Source organism: Delphinapterus leucas, chromosome 1 (genome assembly GCF_059928025.1).
Source record: "Delphinapterus leucas isolate spDelLeu-1000000601 "Yukka" chromosome 1, BTC_Dleu_Yukka2, whole genome shotgun sequence".
Taxonomy (NCBI): Eukaryota; Metazoa; Chordata; class Mammalia; order Artiodactyla; family Monodontidae; genus Delphinapterus; species Delphinapterus leucas.
In genome coordinates, this window is record NC_143129.1 from 37,553,517 (window position 1) to 37,572,208 (window position 18,692).

An 18,692-nucleotide genomic window follows, 5' to 3' on the forward strand; every position below is an offset into this window, starting at 1 on the left:
CCCCCTCGTTCCTGCTGTAACACTGAGAGCTGCAAACATGCAGCTCAGATCTAGGGCAGCCGCTCTGCTCCCAAAACCCAGCTGTGTGCTGGCATGGGTGCCCACGGTGGAATTTGTGGATGATGAACCCCCAGAAGATGCTTGTGCGGGGCCGCCCGAAGCTGGGGGGCCTGGAGCAGAGGCAAAGGCTGAAGCTTTCCTTTTCCTATGCTGGGGAGAGCTGCCACAGGCGGTGGTTCCTTGCTGCTGCCAATCATGGCCCCCAGGGATGTGACTTAAGATGGAGGCAGTAGCGCCTCCAAACCCAGGCTTCTTCTTAGGGCTGGGTCCCGTGGTCACCATGGGGTGGCTCTGGTGAGGAGGACCCCAGGAGTTCAGGCCCACGCTGCCCCCTTTGCTGTGTGTGGTGCTCGGGGGTCCCCTCGTTCCTGTTGTAACGCTGAGAGCTGCAAACATGCAGCTCAGATCTAGGGCGGCCGCTCTGCTCCCAAAACCCAGCTGTGTGCTGGCATGGGTGCCCACGGTGGAATTTGTGGACGATGAACCCACAGAAGATGCTTGTGCGGGGCCGCCCGAAGCTGGGGTGCCTGGAGCAGAGGAAAAGGCTGGAGCTTTCCGTTTCCTATGCTGGGGAGAGCTGCTCAGGTCCCTGATGACATAGGTCTCCCCCTGCAGCGCACTGTTGATGCGCCGGAACGCTGCTTGCTTCTCCGAGTCTAGGTCTTCAGCGGTGACCCGGAAACCCGGCTCAGGGCCTGGGGGCAGCCTCAGAGGCTCCCCTTGCCGGTGCGGCAGCAGAGGAATCCTGCGTTTTCGGGGCCTGGGACTGTCAGATGTGCGGGAGCCCTTCCTCCAGGGCCCTTTCTGCCCTCTTGCTGCCTCTGCATCTTTGTCAGGCTGGCTTTTCCTCTGGGAAACCACCGGAGCTGCAGAGGGCGACGGAGGGCCCTCCTCGCTCCCTTTCTTTGCAGTCTTCTGGGGCAGCCCTTGCGGTATGGCGGGACCCCTCCTTCTTTCCACTGGCAGGAAATCTCGGGTGGAGCTATATGAGCTCGTGATGGCGTTTCTTTGGGGGCAGGAGCTCATACAAGAGGTCTGCTGTTTCCTGGCGGATCTGTCCTCTGCCCACTTGGTGTGGAGGTCTCTCTGCAGAGGTCCAGGCCTGGGCACGAAGAAAGAGCCCCCCAGGGGCCTAAATGCAGATCGTGCGCCCCCGGTGTCATCGGGGCCGCTTCTCTGGTCATCGTTCCTCCCTGTGACTGTGGGGACTTCCTCCTGCTTGGCCATCCCTTGCCCGCTCTCTCCCAGGGCCCTCAACACCGTCTTCTCTGTGCTGTAGTTCGGGACACAGCTGGGTGTCGTGGCCGGCACTGGCTGCCCCCGCGCCACACTGACAGTGACTGTGTCCACTGCGGACACTGAGCTGCGGGACGTCGTGGAGGTGCGAGCACCCATCACTGCCTTCTTCCGATGGTCTCGCCTGAAGATGGAGATAAGGATCCCCATAAGGAGTGCAGCGTCTGCGGGATGGTAGAATGGGGTCTCAGAGACTCTGTGGCAAAGCGCAGATGCAGAGTCACTGGACACTTGTGGGCTGGCCTGCGAGTGGATAGCCGGCCATAGACAGCTGGGTGACCCGGGCCGGCCAAGGGAAGTCGGTGGGCGCGGGGAGCGGGCTGGGGGCAGCCGAGCCCTCCTGGCAGGTGCTGGTCCCCCAGTGCCCGGGGCGAGGGTGAGGGGCAGGGCCTACCTAAGTAACTGCTCCTAGAGAACTTGGGTGAGGTCGTTCCGTGGATAGAGAGCTGGGCTGCGAGCACTCTCCTTCAGCTGCCAACTCGGCCAAAAGCGGAGTGCGCTCTCTTTGGCCTATTGCCTCTTTATACTCTGAAACCTGTGAGCGAACAATGGGCGTGTGTTGGTGGGGCGCAACAGTTTAGGGAGGGGTGGCGCATGCGCAGAGTACACGTCAGGCCCTGGGGCGCACAGGTGAGGATGCGCGCCCCTGGACCGTCTAGCGCTTCTGAATCTCCCGGGGGTCTGAGGGCTGGAGGTGTTTGCCTTGAGGGTTATGAGCTTCTTGGCAGGACAGCTGGCCCTTCTCCCCTGGCCGCGCCCCAGTGCTGTCGGGGTAACTAACTGTACTGGACGGGATCTCCGCCCAGCAACGTGGAGCAAGGTTGCTGGCGGTGCAGCTCCCACAAGAGGCGGCAGCTTTGGCAGCAGCGCCTCTGCGTCCTCCTGCCCCTTCCCCTGGCGGCACTGGAGGGGAGAGCCGCTAAGAACGGAAGTGCCCACACCATCCAGATCCTGCTGGGGTGACACCTGAAGTGGTGGCCAAGGCTGGCTAAGAGGGCCATACTTACCATATGACCCAAAAACCCACTCCTAGGCAGTTAACCCAGAGAAAAACTTTTCACAAAACACATATGTGAATGTTTTAGCTATCTTGTCCACAATTCCTAAATATAGGACTATTGAGGTTATCCAATTTTCTTGAGTTTGTCATTTTTTAATTGTTCTTGGAATAACACTATGTATACGTATTGTTTCACAGTCTAGAGTTAATATTTTACCAATTAAATAAAATTCAGAAGGCTTACATCCATATAGATTCTCTTACCTTCCACTCTTTGTTATAGCTGTCATATGTGTCACCTTTATATGACTTCAACGCCACCCTCTGAAACTGTGGTATCCTTTTTTCATACATATACAGGGAATTCCCTGGCGGTCCAGTGGTTAGGACTCAGCACTTTCACTGCTGGGGCCCCAGGTTCAGTCCCTGGTAGGGAAACTAAGATCCCGCAGGCCACGCAGGCGTGGCCAAAAAAAAAAAAGTCATACATATATAAAATAATGTAAGAGGATAATTTTTCCAGATACTTGCCATTTTTGTTGCCCTTCCTTTGTTCCTGAAGTTGCAAGCTTACTTCTTTCTTGTGTCATTTCACTTCAGCCTGAAGATGTTCCTTTCATGTAATATTTTTATAGCAAATTGTCTGGTGATGAATTCTCTTAGTTTTCTCTCATCTCCATCAGACTTCATTTTGGCTTTTGTTTGGCTTTCAGTCTTTAAGGATATCCTTGCTTTAAGGATATCATATCCTGGTTTGGTCTTTTCCTTTAATACTTTAAAGATGTTATTCCATTCTTTTCTGGTCTCTGTTTTCTGATGAGAAATCACAGTCCTTCAAGTTGACATTCTGTGATGTATAACAGGTCGGTTTCCTTGACTGCTTTCAAGATTATTCTTCACCTTGGCTTTTTTATCAGATTGTGTGTCAGGGTGAGGCTTTCTGAGCTTAGGTCTGTGTCTCGAAATCAGTGACCTTTTCAACTATTCTTTTCCTCATATATTTTCTTCTGTACCTTTCCTTCAGACCCTCCAGTGGCACAAAAGGTAGAACTTGCAATATTGTTTCACATGTCTCTGAGACTTAATTTTTCTTCAGTCATGTATCCTCTTTGTTTTTCAGATTGTGCCATTTCTATTGATCCATAAGTTTTCTGAATCTTTCCTCTGTTTTCTCTGTTCTGTTATTCAGCCCATCCAGTGAATGTTTGCTTTTGGATATTGCATGTTAAGTTCTAAACTTTCCATTTGCTTCTTTTTCATAGTTTGTACTTCTCAGTGAAGAACTTCTTTCCATTAATTTCAAGAGGATTTACCTTTAACTCATTGAGCATGGTTGTAATGGATGCTTTGTCTGCTAATTCCTCCATGTGGGTTATTTCAGGGCTGGATCTGTTGATTGCATTTTTCTCTTGAGAATTTGTCACATTTCCCTGGTTCTTTGTATGCTCTGTTGTGTGATTTTGGGTGGTATCCTAGAAAGTTTGCTTATTATGTTTCGAGACTCTGGTTCCTATTAAAATCCTCAGGAGATTGATACTTTCTCTTTTTCTGTGGTTTTTATTAAGCAATTCATGAACCTATGGTCAAACAGGTATTGTGCTTTGTCTTCTGAGTTGTTCCAGTCTTGGTGCAGTTTTCAGGACACTGCTGTGCTGTTTGTGTCCACATGGTGCACGTACCACTCAGTGGTTAATCTCGGAATTGAGTGGCAGTTTATACTGTAGTTCACTTCTGCAAGCCTCTACTCTGCCTCGTAGGCTCTGTCTGTGCATGAGGCTCAGGGGGATCCCAGGAATTATGTGAGCTCATACACAGACCTAAATAATCTCCTCCTATAGTTCTCTCCTCTTTGGAATTCTACCCACATTCTCAGGCTTCAGGGGCCCCTCCTACATGTTCCTTAAAGTGTTTAAGCCGCCATGCTGTCATGCAGTTCCCTATGACCAGGTTGACCTTTCAGGTGAAATAGCAAGAGAAAAGAAAGGAAAATAACGGGCATGCCCCCACACTCTTCAGACAATAGGAGCCTCTTAACCTGTTCCTTTGTCCAGAGACACAGGCCATTTCTCAGTGAAGGCCTTTGCCATCACGGAGGTTGCAGGGGCGACGTGGTAACTGGGGAGAAAAAGACCAATGGGGATGACCCCCTCACTCCTCAACATCCAAGCCCCCCACTTTCTCACTTGTCTGGCTAGAAATAAAAGGTTGATCCCATGGTTTTAACTTTCAGCTGTTGCTGGACTTTGCGTGCCTTGCGTAAGCTGGGAGACAGAGGCAGGAAAAAAACCCACCATAATCACCCTGTTACGGGCTGTTATTCAACTTTGGACTTCCAGGCCCCATCTGCCTGTTAGCGTTCACTTCTTAGAGTTTCAAGTGCATGCTGTTTGTCCTCTATCTTGCTCTATGCGGCTCTCAAGCCCTCGTAATCTGACCACAGTTCTCGTGCCACATGTAAACATTCGAACACTTTGCAGATACTGAATTAAAAATCTATTATTTACATTGACTCCACCATTTTTATTTTCCTGGTGTGTTCATTAGAAAAGTCAAAATTACATATGTGCCTGGCATTATGTATTTTTTGGTGAGCAGTGATCCAGAGGATGGAAATGTATGCCTCCTTCGACTCCTTCAACTTAACCCCACTCTGGGGCAATGTCCCAGCCAGGCAGAAAGTGCAGGTGGAGCTGGAGACCTGGAAGAGTTTGGCTATACTTCCAGCTCAGCCCGAAGCCCAAGGATGATTCTGGACTTTCATTCTGACTTGTGCATTTCAGATCTTTCTGGGTTTGGACCTGATATATATGTCCCTCCCAGCCCGCCCTGCCTGCCCCTTCAGTTGTCACCCCAGCAGGATCTGGTTGGCTTGGGCACTTCTGGGTTTTTTTTTTTTTTTTTTTGCACTTCTGTTCTTAGCGGCTCTCTCCTCCAATGTTACCAGGCGGGAGGGCAGGTGGACGCACAGGCGCTGATGCCAAATCTGCCACCTCGGGCGGCGGCTGCTGAGCCAGGTACCCTGCTCTCCAGCTTTCCTGCTCTGGTGGCCGGGGACCCATCCTGTACAGTTAGAGCCGGCCGGGGGAGAAGGGGCAGCTGCCCTGCCAAGAAGCTCAGCACCCTCAAGGCAAACACCTCCAGCCCTCAGACCCCCGGGGAGATTCAGAAGCGCTAGACGGTCCAGGGGCGCGCATCCTCACCTGTGCACCCCAGGGCCTGACGTGTACTCTGCGCATGCGCCACCCCTCCCTAAACTTTTGCGCCCCGCCAACGCACGCCCATTGTTCGCTCACAGGTTCCAGAGCTGCATCCCAGCAACAGGCCAAAGAGAGCGCACTCCGCTTTTGGCCGATTTGGCAGCTGAAGGAGAGTGCTCGGAGCCCAGCTCTCTATCCAAGGACCGACCTCACCCAAGTTCTCTAGGGCCAGGTACTTAGGTAGGCCCTGCCCCTCACCCCCGCCCCGGGCACTGGGGGATCAGCACCTGCCAGGAGGGTTCATCTGCCCCCGGCCCGCTCCCCACGCCCACCAACTTACCGTGGTCGGCCCGGGTCACCCAGCTGTCTATGGCCGGCTATCCACTCGCAGGCCAGCCCACAAGTGTCCAGTGACTCTGCATCTGCGCTTTGCCACAGAGTCTCTGAGACCCCATTCTACCATCCCGCAGACCCTGCACTCCTTTCTGGGGGTGCTTATCTCCATCTGCAGGCGAGGCCATCGGAAGAAGGCAGTGATGGGTGCTCGCACCTCCACGACGTCCCGCAGCTCAGTGTCCGCAGTGGACACAGTCACTGTCAGTGTGGCGCGGGGGCAGCCAGTGCCGGCCACGACACCCAGCTGTGTCCCGAACTACAGCACAGAGAAGACGGTGTTGAGGGCCCTGGGAGAGAGCGGGCAAGGGATGGCCAAGCAGGAGGAAGTCCCCACAGTCACAGGGAGGAACGATGACCAGAGAAGCGGCCCCGATGACACCGGGGGCGCACGATCTGCATTTAGGTCCCTGTGGGGCTCTTTCTTCGTGCCCAGGCCTGGACCTCTGCAGAGAGACCTCCACGCCAAGAGGGCAGAAGAAAGATCCACCAGGAAACAGCAGACCACTTGTATGAGCTCCTGCCCCCAAAGAAACGCCATCACGAGCTCATATAGCTCCACCCGAGGTTTCCCGCCAATGAAGAGAAGGAGGGGTCCCGCCATACCGCAAGGGCTGCCCCATAAGTCTGCAAAGAAAGGGAGCGAGGAGGGCCCTCCGTCGCCCTCTGCAGCTCCGGTGGTTTCCCAGAGGAAAAGCCAGCCTGACAAAGATGCAGAGGCAGCAAGAGGGCAGAAAGGGCCCTGGAGGAAGGGCTCCCGCACATCTGACAGTCCCAGGCCCCGAAAACGCAGGATTCCTCTGCTGCCGCACCGGTGAGGGGAGCCTCTGAGGCTGCCCCCAGGCCCTGAGCTGGGTTTCCCTGTCGCCACTGAAGACCTAGACTCGGAGAAGCAAGCAGCGTTCCGGCGCATCAACAGTGCGCTGCAGGGTGAGACCTAGGCCATTGGGGGCCTGGGCGCCATGCAGCCTTCCTGTCCCTTTCTGCTGCCTGCCGCAGGGGCTGCTTCTCCGCAGAAAATGTTTCATAGTTATTTCTATTTTAATATGATCATGGTACATTAAAATGTATTAGTGCTTGCCTGTGAACACTAAGGTCACTTGACTTGTAATTGTCTATATTGTTCTATATTTTTGTGACTAAATGCATTACTTGGGGGAATTAAAAGAGTATCTTGAAGCGATTTTGGCTTTTGATCTGCCACTAACTCCTATTTAACCTTAATTCAGGGGTCGGATTCTTTGACCCAAGGAAACAGAATAGTACAAAAAGAAAGAATGTGAGTGTCAGATGGCGGCAGTGATTAAGTATAGCAAGAGACGCCTTTGCAAAAGTTACTGTTGGTCCCAGGAGACTCTCACTTAGCTGTGTGACCGTGGGCAAGTCACTTCACCTAAATCTCTGAATTATAGGGCTGTGCTGATGATTTAAAAGTGATTGAGCACGGTGGACACTCGGAAATCCTGGGTTCTCAATAAAGCCACTGCCCTGCTCTTTGGTCCTTTGGAATTACTATATTAGTAAAATTTATACTTGACAGTAATTTTAGCTTAAAGTTTATTTTGTCTATTTCATCTCAGCCTTTTGGCTAAGATCAAGTGTAGTATCTGTTCTTGTCAATTTAAATAGCAAGAGAAAAGAAAGGAAAATAACGGGCATGCCCCCACACTCTTCAAACAATAGGAGTCTCTTAACCTGTTCCTTTGTCCAGAGACACAGGCCATTTCTCAGTGAAGGCCTCTGCCATCACTGAGGTTGCAGGGGAGACGTGGTAACTGGGGAGAAAAAGACCAATGGGGATGACCCCCTCACTCCTCAACATCCAAGCCCCCCACTTTCTCACTTGTCTGGCTAGAAATAAAAGGTTGATCCCATGGTTTTAACTTTCAGCTGTTGCTGGACTTTGCGTGCCTTGCGTAAGCTGGGAGACAGAGGCAGGAAAAAAACCCACCATAATCACCCTGTTACGGGCTGTTATTCAACTTTGGACTTCCAGGCCCCATCTGCCTGTTAGCGTTCACTTCTTAGAGTTTCAAGTGCATGCTGTTTGTCCTCTATCTTGCTCTATGCGGCTCTCAAGCCCTCGTAACATGACCACAGTTCTCGTGCCACATGTAAACATTCGAACACTTTGCAGATACTGAATTAAAAATCTATTATTTACATTGACTCCACCATTTTTATTTTCCTGGTGTGTTCATTAGAAAAGTCAAAATTACATATGTGCCTGGCATTATGTATTTTTTGGTGAGCAGTGATCCAGAGGATGGAAATGTATGCCTCCTTCGACTCCTTCAACTTAACCCCACTCTGGGGCAATGTCCCAGCCAGGCAGAAACTGCAGTGTGTCTTGGAGAAGGTCTTTTGCATTGAGATAGTAGGATGCTCTTTTAGCTTCAAGAACTTGGATGTTGTTGAGTTTAACCTGGTATAAGTTCAAATTAGAGTGTTTTAATTTTAGGATGTTAAAGGTAATCCCCATGGTAAACACAAAGAAAATAGCTATAGAATATTCCCAAAAGGAATTGAGAAAGTAATTTAAATATTGTATTGTAAGAAATCAGCTAAACACACACAACGAAAGAGAGGAATGCAGGAAATGAGGGGCAAAAAAGCTTTGGGCAGATGGAAAAGAAACAGCACAATAGAAGAAATAAGTCTTTTATTTGTCAGCAATTACTTTAAATGTAAATGCATTAAACTCTCCAATCAAAATACAGAGATTGGCGGAATAGGTAAAAACATATGATCCAACTATATGCTGTCTACAAGAGACTTACTTGAGATCAAAAGACTCAAGCAGGTTAAAAGTTAAAGGATAGAAAAGGGAATTCCAAACTCAGTGAGAAAACTCAAATAGTAACCAAGAGAGCAGGAGTGTCTATACCAATATCAGACAAAATAGACTTTGAATTTAAAATGGATCAAAGAGTTAAATATAAGAGCTAAACTATACAAATTTCTGAAGAAAAAAAGGGATAAATCTTCATAGTCTTGGATTTGGCAATGAACTCTTAAATATGATAGCAAAAGCACAGGCAACAAAAGGAAAAAGAAATTGGACTTTATCAAAATTAAAATTCTTTGTGTTTCAAAGAACACCATCAAGAAAGACATAATACAACCTTCAGAATGAAGGAAAATGTTTGCAAGTCATATATCTGATAAAGCCTAGTATTCAGAATATGTAAAGAACACTGGCAACTCAACAATAAAATGTCAAATAACCAAATTTTAAAAATGAGAAAAAGAATCTGCACAGATACTGCTCCAAAGAAGACACAAATTGCCAATAAGCACATGAAAACATGTCCAAAATTATTAGTCAAAATTATGCAAACTGAAACCACAGTGAGATACCACTTCATACCCACTATTGTGCCATATAATTTTTTTAAAAACAAGCGTTGGCAATGATGTGGGGAAATTGGCACTTTCAAGCATTGCTGGTGCAAATACGAAAAAGAAAATAGTTTGGCCGTTCCTCAAAAAGTTCAACACAGAGATACAATATGGCCCAGGAACTCCACTCCCAGGTATATGTCCAGGAGAAATAAAAAACATACGTTCACACAAAAACTTGTACATGAGTGTTATATTGTCGTATCGTTATTCATAATAGCCAAAGAGTGGAAACAACCCAACTATTCGCCAACTGAGGAATGGAAAAATAAAATGTGTTCTATCCATACAATGAATATTATTCAGCCATTAAAAGGGCGAAGGACAGATACATGCTACAACCTGGATGCACCTTGAATACATTTTGCTTACTGCAAAAGTCAGACACAGAAGTCCGCACATTGTGTGGTTCTATTCATATGAAAAGTCCAGCATAGGAAAATCAATAGAGACAGAAAGACCCAGGGCTGGGGTGAAAGGGGTGGACAGAATGAGAATGACTGATACTAGGTATGAGGTTTCTCTTGGGGATGATGAAAATGTACTGGAATTAGAGATGTTGATTGCAAAACCTGAGTACACTAAAAGCAGCTGAATCACACAGTTAAAAAAAATGTGAATTGATGGAATGTGAATTATATCTCAATCAAAAGATAATATGACAACATTTTTATAGTCATTACTCTTGATCAGTTTCAGGATGGAATTCTCACAGTGACTTCAATGGAGTGGCTTGTATGGGATGATATTTGAGGCTCAACCCTTTGGGACTAGATGTTCATTTTGAGCTGTTGAATGACGGTGAGGGCCAGCCAGTATATTTTCTTCACGGAGGATCAATCCCCATATGGTATCCTTGGTTTGAATCCTTGTCTTTTTCTCTTCATATTCCTGAAACAAGTTCCTAGGAAATACATTCACAATAGTGAGAGGTGTTGACATCTTCCTGGCAAAAGTCTTATTCACAGGTGAAACTTCAGATCTCCTTATTACTAGCTGCCCGGGGAGTCCCCTGAATCAAAGTAGGGCTTATGAAGATGGATCTTGCATTTTAGCGTGCACTTAAAATACCCAACAGGCTGATCACATGGGGAAAATAACTTTATTTACATGAGACAAGTACAAAGTCAGCACAACACAATGAGGGAGAGTATGGGTACTGGTGCCTGATGGCCTGAAATCAAATCCTATTTGAACGCCATATGTACCTGGGAAGTTTAGTTACTTAGCTCTTCTGTTTCTCAGTTCCCTGGCCAGGGATATGGAAATATTAGTAGGACCTGCTTATTCGTATTATGTTCTGAGGCTAAAAATTAGTGAATACAAAGCCTGAAGAAAAATGATGAGTACTTCATAAGTGCTACCTACATAAATGTTCAAGTATTAAATGCCTGGAAGAATAAGTAGGTTGTCTCCAGAAAGGGCACCTAGGAGGCTACAAACAGGAGGATAGAGCCTACTTTTTCACATTGATGACATGAGTAAGAAGTTTTAGAGCTCATGGAAAGAATATTATTTCTTGTGATGCACTGTGGGGTGGGCAGAGTAGGGGCTGTGACCCATATTTTATGGTTCAGGGCACTGAAATTTAGACAGATTGAGTAACTTGTCCAGCGTCACAACACTGATGAGTGATGGGTCTGAGGCAGGGGAGGGATAGAGATTCCGGAACACATGGACATGAGATCATACCCTGGATACACAAACCAAGGGCTCTCCTCACTCCCTTTCCCACATCCTCCTGCCCCAAGAATGCTGCAGGGAGACAGCTGGTACTCGGAGGAGGTGCCTGGCCCAAGAGAATGGCTCAAATCTGGACCCACTTCCTGGCTCTACGTTTCAATCCCTGACCCCAAATACAATGTCTTTCCCCCAAACGCAGACACCCTGAAGGACCGGGGTATCCAAATATGTGTGCATCTCCCCTCCCTTCCCCCTCAGCACTTGATTCTAGCAGCTGATTTGCAGTGAGACTTCCTGGTGGTCAGGTGACCACCCTGAATGACCAGTAGTCTACTTGACTCCCTAACTGACTCAAAACCCAGGACATTCCAAACCAACTGCCCACATGACAGTTGCACAGAGAATTAGCATCATCTTCAACTGATCAAACCCGGATGATGAGCAGTTAATATTCATTAGCTGGGAACAGGGTCTACTGGGCTGGTGTTTTGGTGACTTAACAGATGAAGGTTACAGGCCCCCAGGGTCTCACTGACTAGAAACTGACCAATCCTCTGAGCAGCTTGGACTAAGGCCTGGCTAAGAGTGGGCAGTGGCTGCACGGGCTCTGAGTGGGCACCTTCCCTGCCCAATCCTCCCTCAGCCAGATCCAGGCTCTGCTGTACAAACTACAGCCATTGCTCCTGAATCTACTTGCTGGTATTAGTTCCACAGTACCTTCAATGGAGTGGTCAGTGGGGGTGCTATTTGGGTCCCTACCCTGTTGTTTGGCCAGATGCTGATTCTGATGTGCCTGAACCACCGCTGCGGATGGCCAGCAGATTATCTTGATCACAGATGATATTCTTGTGCATCCTGTGTTTGATTCCTTTATAATCTTCCTTTTCTTCTTGGTACCCGAGTCATGATCCTGGAAAACACAACAAAAACTGAGAGAACTATTGATATGTTGCTGGGAGAAGACCATGCATAGGTGTCAATTCACTCCCAGGTCACACGTCTGTTCTCTTTGTTCACCAGCCTCCTAGGGGAGTCTAGGGGAGTCAAGTGAATCGAAGCTGGGCTGAGAAGAGGGTGTTGCAATGTGGTGTGCACTTAAAATAGCCAGCAGGCTGACTGCACGGGACATGACTTTATTTAGTGAGATAATATAGAAGGGGAGCACAGCACAGTGACCGACAGAGTGGGGGCTGGTGCCTGATGGTCTGGATTCAAATCATACCAGAAGCCACATGAACCTGGGAAGGTTATGCAGACCCTCTGTCCTCAGTTCCTTGTTCTGTGATAGTGGAAATGTTAATAGGGTCCACTTATTAGTATTACATGATGAAGCTTAATACAGCAAATCAGGTAGACCCTGATGAAAAATGATGGTTACTTCCTAAGCGCTACCTAAGTGTTCAAATATTAAATGTCTGGAAGAATAAGCAAGAAATGTGGTAGTGCTGCCTCCAGAGAGGGGACCTGGATGCCACAGGGCAGGGGAGTGGGGAAGGTTATGGGTGTGATGCTTTAGAGCTTGTGAAGAATATCTGTCATCATCTCCTGTGATCCCCACATCAGCCCCGTGGGGAACTCATGGCAGGTGCTGTGAACCATATTTTATGGTACATGGCACTAAAATGTTGAGATTTTAAGTGACTTTCCCGGAGTCGCAAAGCTGATGACAGATGGATGTGGGACAGGAATGTAGTTGGTTCCCTGGGACAGAAATCCCTGAACCCCTGAATGCTCTAGATGGTGCTCTGGACTCCTGAGCCCAGGGCTCCCCTGCCTCCATCCCCCCAATCCTCCTGCCTGCCCCATGGTTGCTCCAAGGACAGGAGGGGTCTGAGCCAACAGGAGGGCCCATGCCTGACCTGCTGCCTCCCTTACATGTTGATCCCTGACCCCACAGCTCTTAAATATCCCTGAAAGAAGGTCCCTTGAAGGATCAGGGGGTCCCATCTACGTCCCTCCTCCCTCAGCGTCTTCACACACTGGGTGAGCCTCCTGGTGGTCTGACCAGTGGTCGGCTTGTCTCCACGTGGCTCAGAGCCCTGGTCTCTCCAAGCCAGTTGCCCACATGGCACGTCTCTAACAAATTAGCTTGGTCTTCAACAACCAGCCCTGGATGCACAGTTAGTGCTGATTAATTAGGACAGTGGCCTGCTGGGCTGTGCTTGGTGGTTTAGTGGGTGAAGCTGGCGTGCCCCACTGTCGCCTGACTATTGATGTGAGCAACTGTCTCAGTAGCCTGGGCTACGGCCTGGCTGGGGAGGGGCCGTGGCTGCACTGGCTCTGAGGGCGCACCTTCCCTGCTCATCCTTCCTCATCAAAATCCAGCCCCTACAAACTCCTCATCCATCCCTAGACCCTGCAGTGGCACAGGAGAGAGGCCCATGCCCTTCTAGAGGGATCCCTCCATAGCCACAGTCTAGAGACCCCAGCCCAGGACTGTCTCTGAGGATGACCCAGGCCCTCCTAATCTCTGTCACCAAATGTTCATTCCACTAACCCGATGGCATTGTCCCTTCTCTCCACGTTCCCAGGCAGCGCCCAAACACCCAGTGATCCTGTCCACATCAACCACTGGAAATACCGCCACGAAATCCCAGTTTCCTTCCTTTCTGAAAACCTCTAGATTTAGACTGCTAATATTTGCTTTTGGATTTTGACATCGACATTCAGAAGTGTTTAGTCTGTAATTTCTCCTGTCCTGTAATATCTACTGCTGGTATGACATCAGTATTCTCCTGGTCCGATGAAAGCAGTGTGGGTGTGTCCCCTCTGTATCTGTTCTCTGGAAGAGTGTGTAGGAGACGGGCATCGTTTCTGTCTTAAATGTTTGGTAGAAATCAGAGGAAACCACCTGGCCCTGAAGTTTGTTTTGTGGGGAAATTTTTTGGCATCTCTTTCTAATTGAAGTTTACTTGGTGTATTGTACAGGGCACAGATCTTAAGCATAGAGCTTTATGGTTTCTTGTAAATATAAACACATCTGTTACCAACACCCAGTTCAATATACAGGACGCCCCCAGCACCCTGGCCGCCCCCTGTCGAAGGGGAGAAGAATAAGTGCTAACTTATTCGGTTATAAGAATGAAGTCAGTTACTCCATGTATATTCCAAGTGCAGTGATTTACACACAAATAACTCAAAATGAGTGTGGCAGCACAATCAGAAAGTAGTGGAGGGTGCTGGAGGGCTGGGAGAACCCAGTCCCTTTGGGATTTCCGCTGTGGAGGTCGGGCCAGAGTAAGGAAGCTGAGAGGAGCTTCTCTGAAGCATCTGGGCTTTTACAGAGGGAAGAACTACTGCTCCCCAGAGTGCAGCGCCCATTGTAATTCACTGAGCCCTCCCTTTGTGGAGGGTGCTTTTCTATATTTGTGTGTTATTTTACATAGAAATGTTTTTTAAAAAAAAGAGATCAATTTTGTTGGATGTAACAGCCTTTCACTGTTAAAAATAAGACCTATATCTAAAATTTATGCTAAATCTGTACAGCTCAGACAGGAAGTAACCGGCACTCACTACCTGACTCAGGAGCGGAGGCGGAGCAGAGAGGCGGCCCTCCTTCCTTGGCCTCGTGTCTCATTTAAGCTGCCAGACGCTGCACAAGCTCCATCCCCTCTGAGTCTCAGGCTGAGGCCTCCAGGTCACAGTCTTCACAGGTGTCAGACCAGAACCTGCCACACAAAGGCAGGGACTGGAGTCAGTGGGGAGGTGGGCTCCCTGGGGTCGGTGTGTGGGACCCAGGGGGCTACTCAGACCCTGCAAGTGACTTTGGGCCCTGACATCCCCAGGGCTCACATCCCCAGGGCACTGGGGCCTGTTTGCTGCTCTTTGCCAAGTGTGTTCTGGTAGCAGAGAGACCTGTCCTACAGGGGAGATTTAACCTGCGCATTTGGCCGGGCGGCGTTCAAGTGACTGGTCCCCTGAACAGTGAAAGTGATGCAGAGGAAAGGGGAGGCTCTGGGGCTCCAGGGTGAAAAGTGTGGGTCCCTCCCACCTGGGCGCTGTGAGGAGTGGGAGGTCTGATGACACAGGTGGGAGTAGTGACCCTGTCCCTCCAGCCCACACGCAACACGGCCCATCATGAGACCAGCACAGTGGAAGTGGGCAGAGAACCGCAATGTTCCCTTTTTCCCTAATAATCGTTTTTCTTTAACACCCCAGCCAAACTTGCCTGTGTTTTTTAATTTAAAAATATCCTGATGCTGTGGTCATAGAATCATAAATTCTATAGCTTTGCTGTATCCCAACATGAAAAGTTTGTAGAAGACACTGCTTTTCAGCGTGTAATAAAACCAGATGTATTTGTTATCTAATTTTAAGGTCATAATTAATTTGGAATCCTGGCCCTTTAACTCATCCTCAATTAGCATTGCTTTGAATTGCCTTCATTTTGTGTGTGTGTGTTGTATTCAATTTTTACACATCTATGAAAAATCTATAGAACCTCAGGTTGAGAAATGGTGCCATGAGGTGACCCAGGCCCTTCAGTGGGGCTCCACAGAGGCTGAGGGGTCCCCAGGGGTTGGGCAAATCCCAGCCAGGTGTGGATCCTGCAGTGTCCCCTACCGGATGACAGGGCTACTGTGTGCCCACAGGGATGCAGCAGCGCTGGGCCAGGTGAGCTGTCTGCTTGCATGAGAAGAAGCCCCGGTTCCTCTGTCCTCCTCACCCTTTCCCCAGGACGCCTGAACTGGGGGGTACCAGGGCCACTCCAGATATCTCACTACACCTGGTGATTAACTGGGGATGTTGTCTGCTGACCTTGGCGGGTTGGGAGGGCAAGGCTGGGTCCTGCAGAGGGAGATGTTGAACCTCACCAGGGACACTCTTTACAAAGAACACAATGTGAACAACACCTCCAGGAGTGATGTATGTGATGACCCCACAGACACCTTCGGCCCCCCATCTAAACATAACAGCCTGGCATCTTCAGGGGTTCTATTGAACGGGGACTGTTCCCTGGCGAGATGCACTCAGGTCATCCTCCAGTTGCCTGCGCAGATTACCACCATGCTCTTCTCTCCACCTTTTTGTTCACATGCAGTGGTGAGCACCTCTGTGCTCTTCTCTGGCTTTTGGGTTTTCCTGAAGCGCCAAAAAAAAAAAAAAAAAAAGTCAGGGATGGCAAGGGAAGCACATACACTTATTTGCCTTCTGCTCTTCCTCCTACCCTCTCCACGCTCACATTTCCTCTTCTTGTTCTTCCTCATCCTTTTACTTCATCCCTTCTCTTGAATCCGGGATGAGAGAATTTCTTTTTTTTTTTTAATTGGATGAGTCAGTCTTCTTTTACTTATTTATTTATTTTTAACGTCTTTATTGGCGTATAATTGCTTTACAATGGTGTGTTAGTTTCTGCTTTATAACAAAGTGAATCACCTATACATATACATACATCCCCATAACCCCTCCCTCTTTTGTCTCCCTCCCACCCTCCCTATCCCACCCATCCAGGTGGTCACAAAGCACCGAACTGATCTCCCTTTGCTAAGCGGCTGCTTCCCACTAGCTATCTATTTTACGTTTGGCAGTGTATATATGTCCATGCCACTCTCTTTGTCACAGCTTAACCTTCCCCCTCCCCATATCCTCAAACCCATACCGTTTTTATGCTAAGTTATATTCTACATGTACCTGGAAAAATGTTAAAAATATTTTTAAAGAACTGCGCATCTATTTTTGCAGCTGATTTGCCTGTTCAAGGCTCGCTAGCACTTTATCCATCTCAGTACTATTTCACTTAGTAAACAAATGCAGTTACCATAATTGCTGCATATGTGTCTGTGTTCCCTTCTAGGTTATATGTTTTTGAAGTTAGAAACTATACTTATATCACAGCCCCTATGTATGGCACTATATCCATTGCTAATTCAGATTGTTTTAAGATATGAGACAAAATTTAAGACTTTTATTATAGTCATAAACGTCTAGCAAATCAACCAGAAAATAAAAACTAATTTTCAATTGGTTGGCCAAGAAAAAAAAGGAAGGAATACCTAGTGCAAAATCATATCTCTAATAACTACTGTTGGATTTAGAGCACACACATGCTAAACTTATTTTAAAATATCTTCTTATCAAAGATTTGAGGTTGGACCGGAAAAAATTATATCAGAAGTGAAAATAATTATGTGGTCTGACCAGCGTGGATCACAGAAAGTAAATGTATACTATATATAAAGTAGATAAACTACGAGGTCCTGCTGTATAGCACAGGCAACTATATTCAATACCTTGTAATAACCTATAAAGGAAAAGGATCTGAAAAAGAAATATATATATCTCTGAATCACTTGGCTGTACACCTGAAACACAACATTGTCAATCAACTATACTTCAAGGGAAACAAAACAAAACAAAGTAAGTGTAAAGGGAAGTATAGTTTTATAAATTCACCTCTGATATCCAATGGACCAACTGAAAGACAACAGAAAGTACAACTTTCTAGGAGACAGGACATGGCCAGCAAACCAGGCGTTACCCTCGGTAACGGTCATACCTGCCAAAAAATATACAGACTAGCCTGCATTCAGGAATACATAGGAATTCTTCATTTATCTGGCATTGTTAGGCAATGAGGTATTGCATGTTAGGAGAAGTATTTCTAAAATGACAAAATGAAGAGGAGTTATTTTAACCTTCACTCGGTAATTTTTTTCTAAAATTAAGAAATGTATCCACTGGTGTATTTAATGTTTCCGTGATAACTCGGGGTCATCAGTTCAATCAACGTTTGCATGAATAATGCAAATGGAAACAAGACAGGCATGCTTACTGAAACTGAAAATGACATGGCACTGGCTGGAATAACTGATGAGAGAGCACGAAAAAAGCAAAAATGAAAACAAACCGTGATCAAGAAACAATCAGTCAAGTTCTGACTTTCTGTACTTAGTTTCAAAACGAGATACCACAAATCCCAGCGAGAGACTCCAGCATCATCAGCTGTCTTTCTCCTTTGTTTCCACCTTCCTTTCCTTCTCCTTCTATCCTAGACTGTTCCAGGCAGTGCTTATAGCTGCTTGCAAGACAAATTCTAATACTTGCTTTCTCTCACACAAACTTCACAATATGTCCATGTGATAACTAGTGTGGAGGTAAAAGACAATTCATCACAGAGACATCTCCTATGAAAATAAAATTAGAAACTAGCTTTTAAACATGCAGAGAGAAGGGCGTGGAGTCAGGCACTAATTTCCTTGCGAATTCCTCTCCATTTCTAATAGACGTTCTTCTTTACCAAGATCCCTTTTTATCGGTGTGCTGTTCCAGACTGCTCCACTCCGCCCATCCTCATTCTGTAAAATACATTCACACTCTTTTGTGACCCTACTTATTTGCCCATTAAATAATCAATCATAGAACTGTCGGAATTATTTACAGAGTGAAATTAAAATGCTGGAGTCACTTGGAGGGTTTAAGCAACTCCACCAGAAAATACTGGGCATGGATTTAAAAGAGGCTGCGTGGGACTTGCTCTTGTCCAAGTTCTTTCTCAAGAAGTATCTGAAATAAGCCTAAATTCAGAGTTAATCAGACTGGCCTGCTTTCTCAGGTGGACTGGAACTCATTGCTCTTTCCCCTCAACTCCCTGATGTCAGCAGCACTTTCCGGAGAGGAGGGAGGTGGACTTCTCTGCCTACTGCAGAAGCTCAGTTCCCCCC

General features: G+C 47.5%; 1 long non-coding RNA gene and 2 pseudogenes across 1 annotated transcript; 2 read left to right on the forward strand and 1 right to left on the reverse strand.

The window, feature by feature from the left end:
• The first annotated feature begins 3,685 nt into the window (after positions 1-3,685).
• On the forward strand, positions 3,686-7,040 carry LOC149750466 (putative POM121-like protein 1; annotated as a pseudogene).
• Positions 7,041-7,514: 474 nt separating this feature from the next.
• LOC115801783 (U2 spliceosomal RNA) lies at positions 7,515-7,620 on the forward strand (annotated as a pseudogene).
• A 4,113-nt stretch (positions 7,621-11,733) lies between these two features.
• Positions 11,734-16,848, reverse strand: LOC149750467 (uncharacterized). The gene is made up of 2 exons (XR_016392235.1): positions 14,548-16,848; positions 11,734-11,941 (listed from the first exon to the last, which is right to left on the reverse strand). It is a non-coding gene; the product is annotated as an uncharacterized LOC149750467 (long non-coding RNA).
• Between the last annotated feature and the right edge of the window lie 1,844 nt (positions 16,849-18,692).